Genomic DNA, 15684 nt, shown 5'->3' on the forward strand with positions numbered 1-15684 from the left:
TCTGACGGATAAATGTGATGCCGTCTCTGTTTGTTTTGTTCGAATAGACGGAGACGGCATCACATTTATCCCTCAAATAAAATTAATCAATGGGTGGTGAAGCAGCCCCTTAGTGTCGTAAAGTTTTTATTTTGACTTTGAGACAAATATTACGACTAAAGCCGCCTATACGTGAAAAAAAGTTAATTAATACAATACGCCCATCTTCCAAAAATAGTGCTATTTTTGCGTGTAAGTTTTGTTTCAAAGAAAAAGTATATAGTTTAGTACGCAATACGCTACAATTTTTTATGTTCTTGTTTAACACAGGAACAAACAAGATACCAATGAAGTTTGTCCATTAAGACAATCTAGACGTAAAAATAAGATTCCAGATAACGTTCCAGCTATCATAATACAGCGTTACGATTATCATTGAGCAAACTAGACGAAAACCAATAAAGAAACAATTACGCAACGTGCAAATAATCACGTGATTAGTTTTGCATTGGCTACAGTGGGAAGGTTTCCCTTTGTTTTACTGTGATAACATTCAACGTGCATAGAAATTACGTGAAGATTTTCACGTATACCCGTTTCTATTAAGTTATAAAGTATCGCTTTGTAATTAGAATTTGCAAAACATCATTGTAATAAAGCATCTTTTTTTATTGTTGAAATGTAGGTATCTAATCTACATATTGTTTATTAACTTTTTTAATAGATTTTGTAGCTCATAATAAATATGTTAAAATTTTGCATGTCTATGAGGCAGATCATAGTGTAGTTATATAATATAACTGGCTAATTGTGTTCTTGCAATAAAAATATTTAATTTGATTTCGGATAATAATTAACAGTTTAAATTTGACGACGTAGTAGAATTATAGTTCTTAATTACCCCCAGGGTACGAGACTTTTGATTAAACGGCGATTGTGTTTGGGAACATCATCAACGACATCTGAGTTTGATTCCATCGACTGAAATTTTGTTAGAAACATTTTGAACTATTCGTTTCTTAGCCTTCTGGTATTAAAATTCAGGGTTTTTACCTGTGCCGTTTCCTTCATCTTGTAATATCAGACTCGCAATATCAACGATATCATATTGCTTGTTCCTTTCATTTTCCTTAATCAATTCATCCGGGTTATCCAATGTTCCTTGTTCTTTTTTTTGTTGAATAAGTATTCTGACCTCAGGTCAGTTAAGGTCGTTTTGAGATGTCGTCATTATTATGCATTTTAGTTGCATTTGTACCTATGCTGTGCAGTTCGCAAGACTCGATTGACCTCTCTCTACATTAAATGTAATTGAATCTAATTGTCTTGACCTATTCCTGGTATCACGTCATTGGTAAACTTAAGTATTATAATCTCTGATATTTAATCTTAAATATTATAATAAATAATGTATTATAATGTCACTAATGTAAGTAATGTTGCTCCAATACTAGTCCTGGTGTGTTTGTCAGCTGCAAATTCTTTGCATTTTTATTAATGCAATCAGACCTTTTTTTGGCATGTAACTGGAATGATCTTTTTATGTGATGACTAATACCTAAGGTACTAATAATCTTCTAATACCTTAAACATTAAAAAACAAAAATTTTGTTGTGTGACACACACTTTCGGATTTTCCGTTAAGTCGTATCGTTAGCGAAACGAATAATTTAAAAAGATAATTAGGTAATTATATCATATATAATCTGCGTGTGTCCATCGATGCAAATTTTGGCAAGTCCATGTATGGATTCCGAAGTTTTTAGTAACTTAAAGAGAGCGATGTTTTTTTTAATGTTGGAGGAAATCATACATATTTTTTTAAGAAGGTCTCAAATCACCATACCTACCCGCTAAATATTGTTATACGTTGTCATGGCCTGGTGTCATTAATTTATCTATTCCATATCCTCCAATGTATTTTTAAGTAAATAAACGTAACATGCTCACAAAACAACCAAGAAACATGCCTCAAACTCCAAAAAAGCTTTTCCCTCCCGGTTTGAAAGGCCTAAAGCTGTCTTTTTCTTGTGGCGTGATTTTAGGCCAGAAAATATACCTTAATCCCCTTTTTACACCTAATTTTCGGCCCGTTAATTAACTTATCTACGTTTTTATACATAACATCATTGATATCCCCGAGATGCTTTGTGTGTTTAAGGATAGGTATTTCCAGCCAAGGATACGAGCCCGTTAATCTTTAGAGAGCGGTGCAAAACAAGAGCTATATTTACACGGACTATGTTAAGGTTTTAGGTGACGTTTTAGCGTCTGGGTGGCTCGTCTCGACCATCATTGTAAACTGTGACACACGGCTCAACATTTTACACATAGTCGCAAAGATAATAGATATTAAGTTCTTTAAAATTAATCTGAAATATTTCAGAAAGTGGTGGAGTTAGGTTGACAGAACACCGTAGTAGTTGTTTTTTTTTTTTTTTTTTTTTATAGTAGGTACTTAGTTGATAAAAGTTCCATAAGTTGATCGGTCTACATAATAGTGTACTGCATCAAAAGCTGCACTAAGAAGTGTCATACTTATCTTTCCTACTTAGATTCTTTGTCTTTTATTCATATTTCGATATGTGGCCATTGAAATTTGTAACTTTACGCCATCTTACGTTTGGTTTTTACGACCGCCGTTTCGTCAGCCGGTTTGCTTATAATCAAAATCATCACAAAAATCTCTTACCTGAATGAACTCAATATACTGTACGTTGGCTTGCATGTAAATAAATAGCATTAACCTACTAATTGTCATAAATCTAGATCAGATTCTGAACACAGGCGTTGCCTATTGGTTGTTGCTGTACTACACGTCATGCCCTATTTTTAAAATATTGGCGATAAAAGGTTAATAGCTCTAAAGGATATTAATGATTCTGTCAAAACCGCGGGCGCAGTCGTTAACCGTACGTCCCCACAGCAAAGAGGTGCAGCCGGTATAAATAATGTACGGCGATACACTTCGCCGCCTTCCATCTTGTAGTTTTGACTTATTAGTCCAACGGTAGCCTCAACATATGGTAGTTATACAGTATTTTTATTTCGTTTTTAACAAGTAAATGTTTTATTACTTAAAACGTAACATGACGAATATTTTAGACGAGGTATTTTTAGATCCCAAGTTTTATGATTTTAAGTCGCCTATAAAATGTACCTATCAACTATTTCGATTCTCAGCCGATGTCTGCTTTGTATTGAAACAATTTAAATTATATCGCCGTTAAGTTACCAGGGGAGCATGTCATTACGAGTTTAAAGGGTTGGTTCGAACAAAGGTGTGTTCAGTTCTGGTGAACGCTTGGCTAGTGGCCCGCGACCGCCAATTCAGTTTGCATTCTGCATGAACTGTGTCCTTGATGTTTGTATTCAAAGCATCAACATTTCCTTTTATAATTTCATTTATATTATTCAAATTCCCTTCGTTATCCATACAGTACAATTAAGAAACTTCATTGATCTCGGTATCGTATTATTATTTTTCATATCTGTCACGTACTGGCCATCTGTTCCATGAAGCCCTTTTAAACCGCTTGATGCGTGAACAAGTAGCACTGTTTGCTTTTTACCGCTTCAAAAATATACTGCTTATAGTAAACCGGCATTTCTGTATTGTCATCTCTACCAACACTTCTTTTAAATAAGTTCACTCGTTTGTATTTTAAAAGCGCTTTCGAGTGTATTTACGTGACAATGAGTAAGTTTTGAAATTAGTCTTGTCATTGCGATCATTTGCGTTTTATTTATGTCAAGCGGATGAATTGTAGAATCAGTGCGTCGGCGAACAATGTGTTTTATAATGTAGAAAAAATATTCAGGAATAACTTTAGCCTAATTTCATTTTTGTTAAACGTATTTCAGATTTCTCATTGTCATGTTCCTTATACTTACAGTATCTGATCTTGTTTCCTGTGGAGTGTCATCTCAAGTATTCTCATCCTTTTGTAATCATTTTGGCTCGTTTCGTTCCTTTGCATCGCTTTGCGACCGGATACGATCAACTGTCTTGTGTCTTCCAATTCTTTTTATTTCGTCTTTATCCCGTCCAGCGCCGCGCGGCTTGTAAGTGATTTAGTCTTTCTGTTTTATTATCGCAAACTTATTTTCGGAAGACTGTTACAAATTACATGACGTTGAAATGTTTATAATGTCCAAGTTCATTTGTTTCTTTATGCGATTTCAGGAAGATGGGATTTTGTGTTATATTCAAACTGACAGTTTAAATACAGTAAAGGTACTGCAGTAGATATGTAAATACTGCTCAATGGCGGCCTAATTTTTTTTTCATTTTAACTGACGTTAGTATTAAGCGTTAAACTTCTTAGTATTTACGAGTAAGTATGTGATAAAATAAATTACGATTTCTACATCTTCTGCGATTGTATTTTTTTTTTTGGGTAAACTGCCATAAACTTGTCCTGCTACAACCTTGCTATATGCCGTTATTTTGTAGTCGTCAAAGATGCTACTGGAGTTTTATTATGAAAAAAGGTAGTTGGTCGAGCTTACTTGCTGAGTTTTTCTGCTTCTATTTTTTCCCGGCCGCAAATCAAAATCAGAATCAGAAAATGTTTCAATATTTTATGAAACATTATACAATTTTTTACATACTTAACGCTAAAATTACTTTTTTATCACTACACTTGAACTGTAGGTTATCTTTTTCTTGTATCCAATATTTTTAATCGTCAGCAATGGTGCTAGCGAGGCAAAGGTCACTTTTATCATCCACTGATACACACTTTGGCTTGTGATGGTCAACCGTGATATTAAATCTGTTATCGAAGGTTTATACGTCATTTTACGATTTCGGTGACCTGATTTATTCGTCAGTGTCACGTAGTTCCAAGTGATGTAATTATTTTAATAGTGTTTTAAAATTAGCACTTACACGTGTTACGTTATTTTAGCACTGTGGTTAGGTTTCACGAATATAATCTTCTATTGCTTCTAAAAGACAAACATTATTAAAATGTGGTGCTAGATAGATTTGAGGTGTTGTAGTACGTCTAGACGTATTTTATGCTGGAGGTAGACATCAATTATCTTTAATGAGGTCCCGATATTACGGCGTTAGTATTCAGGCGTTCAGTACTTAAAACGTCACCTTTTCACGTACACGCCAACGCCTCTGGCGACAAAATGATAGCACTAAATTGACAATGTGTCAAACGTGACTGAAAAAGTCTGTCCGCCATTTGACGGATGTAAGTACTGTCTTAGTATTACATTGCTATTTTGAAGTGACCACCATAAACTGTTGAGCGATGTAATGCAACTTGCGCAATTTTCTTACAGGTCTTAACTGGGCTTTATAGACGTCCATGTTTGTGTTATGTCAGAGTTCTTCAGCTAGCTACCAATAGCGCTTGTTACCATACATGCAAAGACCATAGAGTTCACCTATATTGGTACTAATACTCTTTGGGTCCGTTTGACGTTTGCTCGTGAATGGTTAAAAAACTAACGCCATTTATAAAAAAGAGCCAATCGCAAGCAAACGTCACACGTCAAATGGACCTCACGATACTAACGCCATCTAGCGATATTTCATCTTTGTGAAAACCCTCATTGCAGATTCACTGCAACCGCGCTGACCACCCTTACATTTCAGTTGCATCTGGCTTGCAGTGTGCATGCTGTTTTTAACCCCCAACGCAAAAAGAGGGGTGTTATAAGTTTGACCGCTATTGTGTCTGCGTGTCTGTCTGTGGCTCCGTAGCTCTTAAACGGGATGACCGATTTGAACGCGGTTTTTTCATTTGATAGAAGGTTTTCTAGTGATGGTTCTTTGACATGTTTGATTAAATTTTTTTTTTGGTTTATTTGTGTAAATTTAGCTGCATATGCGCGTCTTCTGTGTTAGTGAATAAATAAAAATAAAATAAAAATACTTTATTTCAGATCAGACCAAACAAAAGTCTATAGTTTTTTGTTGTAGTTTTTGTTTTTGCGTCTTCTTTCTTTCTTTCAAAATCAATTAATCCGTTTTTGATATATTGAACTTTGAAGTGACAATGTCGGGGGTTTTCCAACTTTTTATTGGTTAGGTTAGTGCTGACTTCATTGGAACTGCAATCAGAAATGTATGAGCAATTGGCAGTTAATTGCCCTTGGAATATCTATAACAGCTCTTAATAATTAATTACCAATTGACTGCAGGTACCTATATATTATTATGAAACGGTTATTAGGAATATTTTGAAGTTTATCTTGCTTCTACAATCTACAAACGACTTCTCATAATAGCTTAAATCATGTCTTAATCTCGACGTGGTGTACAATTTCTCAATTAACATTTTTCTAAAAGGCTTTTCCGTCGCGGGGTCATCGACATGTAGATCGGATTTATTGCGCATACGCATTAGCGGCGTGTTACAAACGACCAATTAGCGCTATCGGCAGTGACGATTGAAACGCCTACCAAATGTGATTCCGGCGCCAAACGGAGACTGAAGCGGTAGCGATGAGCGATTGCTGGCTCGTGATTAAGAAATAGAGTAGATCGATCGTTTATCCCCGCATGATATTCTACTAATATTACAAATATGAGAAAAAACGGCACATAAATAGTTCACAACCCAGATTAAGACACAGCGTACTGTCGTACCGGAAAATTGAATTGTTCCTACGAGATAGTAATAAGCGAATTCTTCGCAGACAGTCCTGGGCAACAGCTAGTTTCGCAACAGAACCAAAGTGTTTTATTATTGCAATGATGTAAGTACATGAGTGAGATACTACATTACATCTGCTGTTTGTTTCGCTTTTTAATGCTACTTACTCGTATTATGTATCGATTAGAAAGCATATTGATGTGTTAAATCTAATCGATACATAACTTAGTTTTTATTTCACAGATCATCTACAAGTTCTAAGTATCAATACTATCTTATTTTATTAATTTATCTCCCTCCCTTCTGTTAAGATTAGTTTCCAGATGCGCAGTTAAGTAGGTAGTCCTACTTAACTGCGTCTTATGCCTTATCTAAACTGCGTATAATTCTGATATGCAATAATTTCATTTGATAAATCGCTACCGCTTATAACTCGTGTCGAAACAGTCCAAACTGATATATTTGTTTTGTACCTAATGAAATTGAATTGAAAGAGGCAAGATTGAACGGTGAACCAAATTCTGTATCAATGGTGCTTCGTTATACCCACAATCTGTGACTTGTCGTGCTGTGCCTTTTTATTTACACAACGCCTATGAAAATATTGTTGTCTCTTAGATTTCTGTCAAATGATTTTCACTCTGGTGCTTAACTACCTTTGACTATTTACTTGAATTACTTTGCTACTTGTTACTTCGCTTTGATTGCGAATTGCGGAGTAGTAAGGTGAGAAAGGTTGCAGTTCATTCAGGAGCTCCGCAAAGTAACACCTGAATTACTCAATGACATGTATTGGCTATTTGTAGTCAACCTAAGAGATCAATAAGGTCTAGTATTGATCTGAGTTACGTAACTTTTACTACCGAGTTCGCAAGCAATCTCTGGTATAAAATTGTTTCATGATTTATAGAACAATTTTATTTGTTTTTCAGTTAAATCTGTTTCATTGTAGCATTGTTTCTTTGGAAACGCTTTTGAATATTATGGCTTCTCATTGCAGTGAACCTTTTGAAGTCGCCTATGCCGTTGACCTCGAGGTACAGTCGTAAAAATATTTATTGTCGTTAACTTTAAAGCAATTTCTCTTTTATTGTTCACGCACAAAGCGGCTCCTAGTTTTTAATGTAACAATTGTTTTTGTTGTAAAATAACTACTGGAGTAAACTTTTTATGATTCAAATTTTTGTTGAATCTGCTTATTGCAGGTCGTAACATTTTTTGGGGATGGTTGAAAAAAACGCGACAGTATTTTTAACATCTTTGTTATATAAGTTACTTATAGTGACTTGAAATGAACGAAATGAACATATTTAATTAAAATACCACAAACGGGACTTATCTATCACGCTAAACACACGAGTAGTATTTACCTCGACGTTTCGACTACATTACTAGTAGAGTAAGCTGCCACGGCCACTGCAATGTGGTCGAAACGTCTTGGTAAATATAACTCGTGTGTTTGGCGTGATAAGTTCAGTTTACTTTTGGTATTTTAATTATGAGTGAACATCACGAAAGTTTTTAACATTATATGAATGTATTTGTTAGACAAGCGGGAGCTGGGAATGTTCTGTTTTTTTTTTAATTATTTTCGCAAATATACAGATTTTTTTTTATAAGCTATCTGCCATACTGCTTCACACATCGCTAGCTACTGCTAACCTTTGTTATACTCGTATTTGTCATCTGGAATCGTGTTGTTACGGCGCCAAACTACTACAAGCTAGACTTAATAAAACATTATTCTAGTTTTCCCTGAAACGATCTAGCTGCAAACTGCACAACACTAACCAAACAAACGAAATATTATTTAAGAGAAATACCTAATTAATCATTGCCACCGAAAGTTTATGTGAAAGGTTATTTTCGTGTGTTTTCCTGCTTATTTTATCATATCATTAACGTCTGTGACGGACGTTAATTGGCTTATAAAAGAGTGTAATCGTGTATCTTCGTTTTGAAAATTTAATTCTGGCGGTAAATTAAACCAGCTGGTTTGGTAGGAAACACAGATGGTCACTTCACTGGTAACGAGTAAATATGAAGTTACATTTTTGAAAACCAGCAAAATTGAGTGTAACACCAACCCTGTTGAAAATATAGACCTGAACATTTTTCTGAGATTCTTTTTCGTAACTTAATACTTGCAAATATGTATTAACCTTGTTTAAAATAAAACTAAGCGATCGTTATAAAAAGTTACTCCCATCAAATATTTTCAATATTAACAACAATAATACAACTTAGACTAACAGTTTACAGCTTATTTATGACCTTCCAAATCAATACGCGTAACAACATTTCTCTCATTTATTTTATAACAGTCCATTCTCCGTCACCCAATCAATTACACACCATCCATAGAAACGCCATCGTTCCCTTTCACACTTATTTCAATTTCGACAGTTACCCCAACTAAATGTTCCATATTAATTAAAACTTATGACGCATCACCGTTGCCCCTACGAAAGTCGACACACGGCACCGCACCAGTAATACGTTGATTTGTTGCTCGCCCCTCTATTCTACCATGACCTGTGCCATCCATTGTATCCTGATCTACAACAGCTTTATTAAATCCTCCATCCAAGCAAGTCACATGGTTCTTTGTTGTTTGGTATCGCAAGTCTTTACAATTCATCTGTCCACATGAATGAATGCCGAGCTTCATCCTATCTCTTTTTCTCCTTTTGTTAACCAAGTGTTGGAAGGTAGCGGATTAGTAGCTACAAGGTTAAAGTGTTTTTTGTTAGGCTTATAAATCTAATCGATGTCGCTAGGTTATTCGTCTGTGAAATCATCTTATTATTTACGGTTTGGTCATTTCCCACATGAGAATATCTCCATGCACGTGCATATAAATAAAGGCGTCTTCAAGTCCCATAATTGTCATGTCAGCCCGTTCTTTTATATTATCTTGAGACATAAAAGCCACGAAACTCAATTCAAGTGCGTTGGTTAAAACAAAACGTCAACCAACAGCTGGTCCCTTTTGATTGAGTGATTGTTGGGTTCGGTTTCATTTTATTAAAAGCAATTGATCGTGATTACACACTCTGTGAGGAAGTCAAATAAAGCATCGAAGATAAGTAAAGCAATAAAAATGCATCAATAATACTGCAAGGCTAAATTATGTGCTGTTTACGAGAGATTGTTGCACTAGCAAGTTATTTTGTATAAACTTCTCTAAGTCTTCGATTTTCATTATTGTTTTACTAGCTTTTGCCCGCGGCTTCGCCTGCGTGGAATTCGGTTATCGCGCGCTGTTCCCTCGGGAACTGTGCATTTTTTCCGGGATAAAAAGTAGCCTATGTCACTCTCGGGCCCATAAACATCTCTATGCCAAAAATCACGTCGATCCGTCGCTCCGTTACGGCGTGAAAGACGGACAAACATACACACAAACACACACACTTTCGCATTTATAATATTAGTATGGATAAGTATAAGTATGGATATGGATTAATTCGTGTTTGTTTGGATCCACTTCCAGCAGTCGGAGTGACTTGAAATTTGGTATATACCTACATTAGGTTCGATGACAATGCAGGTGTAGTCGCCAATCTGATTCTATCTATTTTATTTACATTAAACAAAGGATTATATTACATTCTTACTAATATTATAAATGCGAAAAGCGATTTAAATATGAAATTAGTTATGAAAAGGGTTTGAGAACCTGGCAAGGACATAGCATCGTTTTATCCCGGAAAATTGCGTATAACGGTAAACAAAGTCTTCGCAGCCGAAGTCGCGGGGATGAGCTAATACAAATATAATTGTCGAAGGACCTAACAGCAATCAGTATGGATTTACAGCTGTCCAGCCAATAGTGTTAAGTGTGATCTGTCGGCACCGCGGCCTAATTGCCTGCGACACTGCTGGCTGCTGCACTAACTGTTGACAAAGCGGTGCCTCGCAAACATAACAAATGGACGTGTTTGTACAGTGATCCGATTTTTAGATGAACTTGCCTTACTTTTTTTGTTTCACTCCGAGCTATTGTTTTTATTGACCACATACGCCAAAACTTGTAACTCGACATTGTTCAAGAACAACCCTAGGTACACTGTACGTATTGCTTAGAAGCAGAGCTCTGCTAACATAATTTTCTTATAGATACGGCCATTTATAGCGTATACTTTGACATACCTATTTAAAAAATGTAGGTAAGTATGTAATACAGCTATTGCCCGCGACCCCGTCTGCTTATTATTTTTTCCGGGATAAAACTACCCTATGTCCTTCCCAGGGTCTCATACCTACTAGCTCCAAACCAAATTTAACCTAGATCGGTTCAGCGGTCAACCTGAAGATGTAAAAGGCAGACAGATAGATACACCGACAGAGTTATCTACTTTCGCATTTATAATATTGTCTTTTTCTGTCGAAACATTGTTCAGGAAGAGATAGCTCTGGACCGATTAGGCCTCTTAGTGCTTACCTTGTAATTTTCTCTCTATTTACCTACCTGTTTTCCTTATCCCTTCCTGAGTCAATGTATGTATTGTATTGTAATGCAAGACCGGTGGATGCAAGTGGCGAGATGTCGTTCGTTGTGGCGTTCTAAGGGCAGGCCTTTGTTCAGAAGTGGATGTCTTCCAACTGATGATGGTGACGATGATGATGATGTACTGTATGTACAGAATCCTCGGTGCACGAGTCCGACTCGCACTTAGTCGGTTTTTGTGATATGCTAAGGACCTAAAAGCATATTCTTAGACAAAACAAATGATCTCACAGACACTGTTATCAACTGTTTTTCTACTGGAAGGTTTTAAGTCACGCTGCGGTGTCATTAGGGACCAAGAGCCCGCGACAGCCAGACCTACGTTATTGTATAAAGGCTGAATTTTTTATAAGTACAGGTATTTATTTATCGTCTGGAGATTACACACTGGTTAAAACATTTTAATATAATTCTGAAAAAAATGTAAGTGTATAAATTGGGTTTTATACTATAACGAATTTGAGACAGGGCTTCAAATACCGGTAAAAAGTTGGTAACGTTTTAACGTTAAATCGTAATTAACGTTAAAGGATTTACCGTTACTTTTACATTTTTTACCGGTATAAAAAAATATCGTTATAAGCTGTTCACATAAAGTTAACGTTAATTTAAAAATATCGTTAAAAGATTACTTCTCACTTTTACATTATAGCGGCGTCCCTGGTCATCATTCTGCTAAATCAGAACATTTGTTTATGCTATTAAATCTACTCAACACGATATGTATGTGCTTGTATATAATTCGTATCACAAAATAATTAAGAATTGCTATTTTTTACGGATTATATTATGATGCATTCACGATTATAATTTTGATCCCGACATTTTGAGTCCATTTCAAGTCTCAAGGTCACGGAAAAACTAAAAACAAAAATTACCGATTGAAGTAATGATACTTTTTTAACGTTATAATATTGTGAATTGGGTAACGTTAACAAGCCCTGATTTGAGATGATTTTTTATCTTAAGACGTGATATTTAATACCAAATTTCATAGTTGAGGTTTGTTTTTACCTGTGTTAGTACCGTATATAAAAACACTTTCAGCCTTTATACAATAACTAAGGCCTGGCTGTCGCGGGCTCTTGCTCTATTTAGTGACCAGCGTTTCTCTTTATACGGCAAACTACACGCAATAACGATAATAAGCGCATTTACTTGCAAATTATAACAAAGGTTTTGCAGGAAACGGCAGACGTCGCTGGAATAATAAAAGAGCTGATTAAACAGTAATCTGTTATGATAAGATAATATTAGTATGATGCCACCATGAATCTAAATTCAAAGCACTGTTTTACAATATTCTAGGATATAGCGAATTTCAAACTATACTTACAGGGTGAAATGTTTTACGCGATACAAGTTTTGTATTTCTAGCTCAGTTATGCTGGCTCATTTTGTAAAACGTAAAATCAGCGGATATCGGCGTCTCATTCTTGGAGCTATAGCATACGGGACATAATTCGACCGCGGCTCCGCTTCAACGATTCCGCCATACAGATGTGAATTCTCAATTTCGTAGTAGCATCCCTAATCTTGCATATACCTACCTATATTGAACAGAGAAAATGCTTACCGCGCCGCTGTCCGCCCCGCTACCTGCTGCCATCCAGTTCGTGGCGTACTCTAACTTATGTAATAAAATCGTGTACCTACGTTCTAAAACTTGTTAATCCCTTAGTGCCAATGCATATTTGTTCAGCAAAGGACGTGAAATTACTGAGCAAACACGCCTTAGCGATGTTTGCGGTAAGGCTGTTTAACCTTTTCATGAGCGGTTTTACGCAATGGAACATGATTAAAGCGAAATCCTTCGAGTGTTACGCAGCTTGGAGCATTTTCTTCTTATTATTAAAAGTTAGAAACGGAGACATTGGCTTAACCCATATATGCCCAGTGAGTCGTTTTTGAACCGTGCAAAAAACCCGCGAATTTGTAAACGAAAACGCTTATCTGTCACGTCTGGCGAATGAAAGATATTGTAGACTAAAAATAGTTCTGGGCATATATGGGTTAAAAAGGTAGAAGGTTGCACAAACATCTTTGGATTCGTTATCAAATGTGTGAGAGTTCTTGATATTTACCTTCTTTAAAAAGTCTCTGCTCATTTTACTTTACTGGCGTAAACTGCTAACATAGTTGAATTATTCGTATTAAGTTCCGCTACCTTCTTAAGATTCCGCTACATTAATTACAAATAAAGTACGTACACACCTATTTTAACATAGATGACATGATAATTAGAGGCCATCCATAAAGACCCCCCCCCCCCATCCCCCACACGAATTGCCATCAAAATTGCAAGTACTTTATGGATGACCCCTTAGATATCATGGTAATTTCAGATAACCTCTATTTTTCCGCTATCGTGATTTATTTATAACCTTTGCGTCATATCATAATACGAAAATCAGCAGTATCGACACCCACTATCGAATATAATGTATATGACATCCATCATGTATGTTTTGGATAGAAACACGTGTGTACCAAGTTTTGCTCAACATGCATGCTTGAAATGGAACGTGCAGGAAAGGCTCAAATAACTTTGCTTACAATAGAAATGTAGGTTACATCGTCAGGTAACAATGCAGAATTTGCTTATATTTTAACAGTATTGTTATGTAGGCTAACAATACAATACAACGACTCTTTATTTAACACCATCACATAGTCAGCTGTATGTATATAGAGAGAGATTTAAGGTAAGCAATATGCGGCCTTATCGCTTCAGAGCGATCTTCAAGGCAATCTTTACAACTAACTTTTTAAGCGAACCTTCTTATACGTTCTCATTATTTCTCTTTATTTAATCCAACATGCGTTTTATTCTTGTAACAGTCTTGTAACTCATTCAGTTCATTCGTGCCAGCTCTTGCGAATTGACCTATACGCGATTTAGTGTCTCCGACTGTACCTGCCATGTGACCTTGTTTCATGAAAGGCAGAGGATACCTTTTACAATATTTTAATGTTGTGTTCCTTAAAGTAATTTATCAATCTAGGTACATAAGATAACACTGCAGACGCGTACAATTCGTTGTGTTCGTATATTTACAAACAACATCTTTTTTCACTTATACATTTTTAAAGCTTCATTTCCATTCAAGTACCGTTCTCTCATTTTGTATTCCTAACAAAAACAACTGAGGAAACATCATCTGAGTAACGAAATGTCAAGCAGTGGGTGGTTTGTAATCGTGTATTGAAATTACACTCTCATATTGTCACTGAGACCGATAATTTTGATTGTTGTAGTTCCATACTAGTTCTGATCATCAATGAAGCCATATCGACTAGTTTATTCAACGCGTATTGTCTGTGTGTACGTCATGGCTGTCTCTTAAGGCTTGATATATGTTGGTTTGTTTTTTATGCGTTTTCTTTTTCAAAACACATTTGATTGCCGTTTATTTAGTTTTGTTTATCTAAATAATTCGTTATCTTCAATACACCGTCAAAATTTTGGTGCTTTCACTACCTTGAAATTAATTTCTGGACACTTAGTATGGATCTTCTACTAACTATTAAAATCAATATTTACCACCTTCCTCATTACTTCACTTAGTTTCTGCACAACGAAGCATCACAATCACAAGTATCATGTTCCACACAATTAGTACTAAATCTGCTTTACCCATGACGCCTTCTCTCATAACTATAGCTTCACTTATTTACTACTCTTCGTCGTAACTAAAGAGTTTTAGTTGAGTTCTTTATTCTGCGTTTCCTGAATCCACAATGTACACTCTCTTTAATTTCATTTTACTGTTTAAGGTCAACATTTTCTTGTAGACTAAATGACCTGGAATCCTGGAATCTTCATTCGATGCATGTTTGAAATTCATAACATGTGTAGTAAAGGCGAGTAGTTGGAACTTGGAAGGGCCAAGGTGGCAAAATGCAATTCTTGTATAATCGGAGGCGGGATTTTTCCTATACAATATAACTTTAATATGCACATAATTGAGTATGTAAGTAATAAGATGAGACGAATAACTTTGCACCTAATTTAATATATACCTAGTGAGCTTTATAATTTATCATTTAACGACAATCGTCAAGAATCAAGAGACCACACTCAGCAGAAAGCAATTTCGTTGGTGTAAACTGTAAAATAAACAATAAATGTGCCGGTGTTATTAGACCACCTTACGCGTCGCCGAGTGATTTGCATTTACGATCATGTTCTTATATCCATCCAGACAACATGATCTCAGGAATATTCTGTAATTGGATTTATCTTACTGAGATCTGGAACCAGTTTTATTTCTCGCCTGCCTATTAGATGTCGCTCGGGGAGTTTAGTTTATGGTCGGTTCTTGCTATCTTGTAAGGAAGACAGCAAGTATCTCGAGTAAAGTGCAGCTATAGAATAAACGGGCCATTTCACCAACCCACTTGAATTGTTCTGTCTCTACGCTTTATTATAAATGCCACAACATTTTTACAGTCCGTCGCGCTTGTCGGCAAATGGGATCAGGCGTTTTATTTCTCTTGATATTATTTGCTTATAATTGCGGTTCTTACTTCCAGTTTTATGATCTGGATAATTACTTGGTAGTTTGCTGATTC

The 15684-nt window shown here is 35.8% G+C and overlaps 1 protein-coding gene across 1 annotated transcript in view; it reads left to right on the forward strand.

The window, feature by feature from the left end:
* LOC141434758 (putative phosphatidate phosphatase) overlaps positions 1-15684 on the forward strand; it is a 64245-nt gene that overhangs the window by 37877 nt on the left and 10684 nt on the right. The window lies entirely within an intron of this gene.

This window comes from Choristoneura fumiferana, chromosome 14, assembly GCF_025370935.1.
Source record: "Choristoneura fumiferana chromosome 14, NRCan_CFum_1, whole genome shotgun sequence".
Taxonomy (NCBI): domain Eukaryota; kingdom Metazoa; phylum Arthropoda; class Insecta; order Lepidoptera; family Tortricidae; genus Choristoneura; species Choristoneura fumiferana.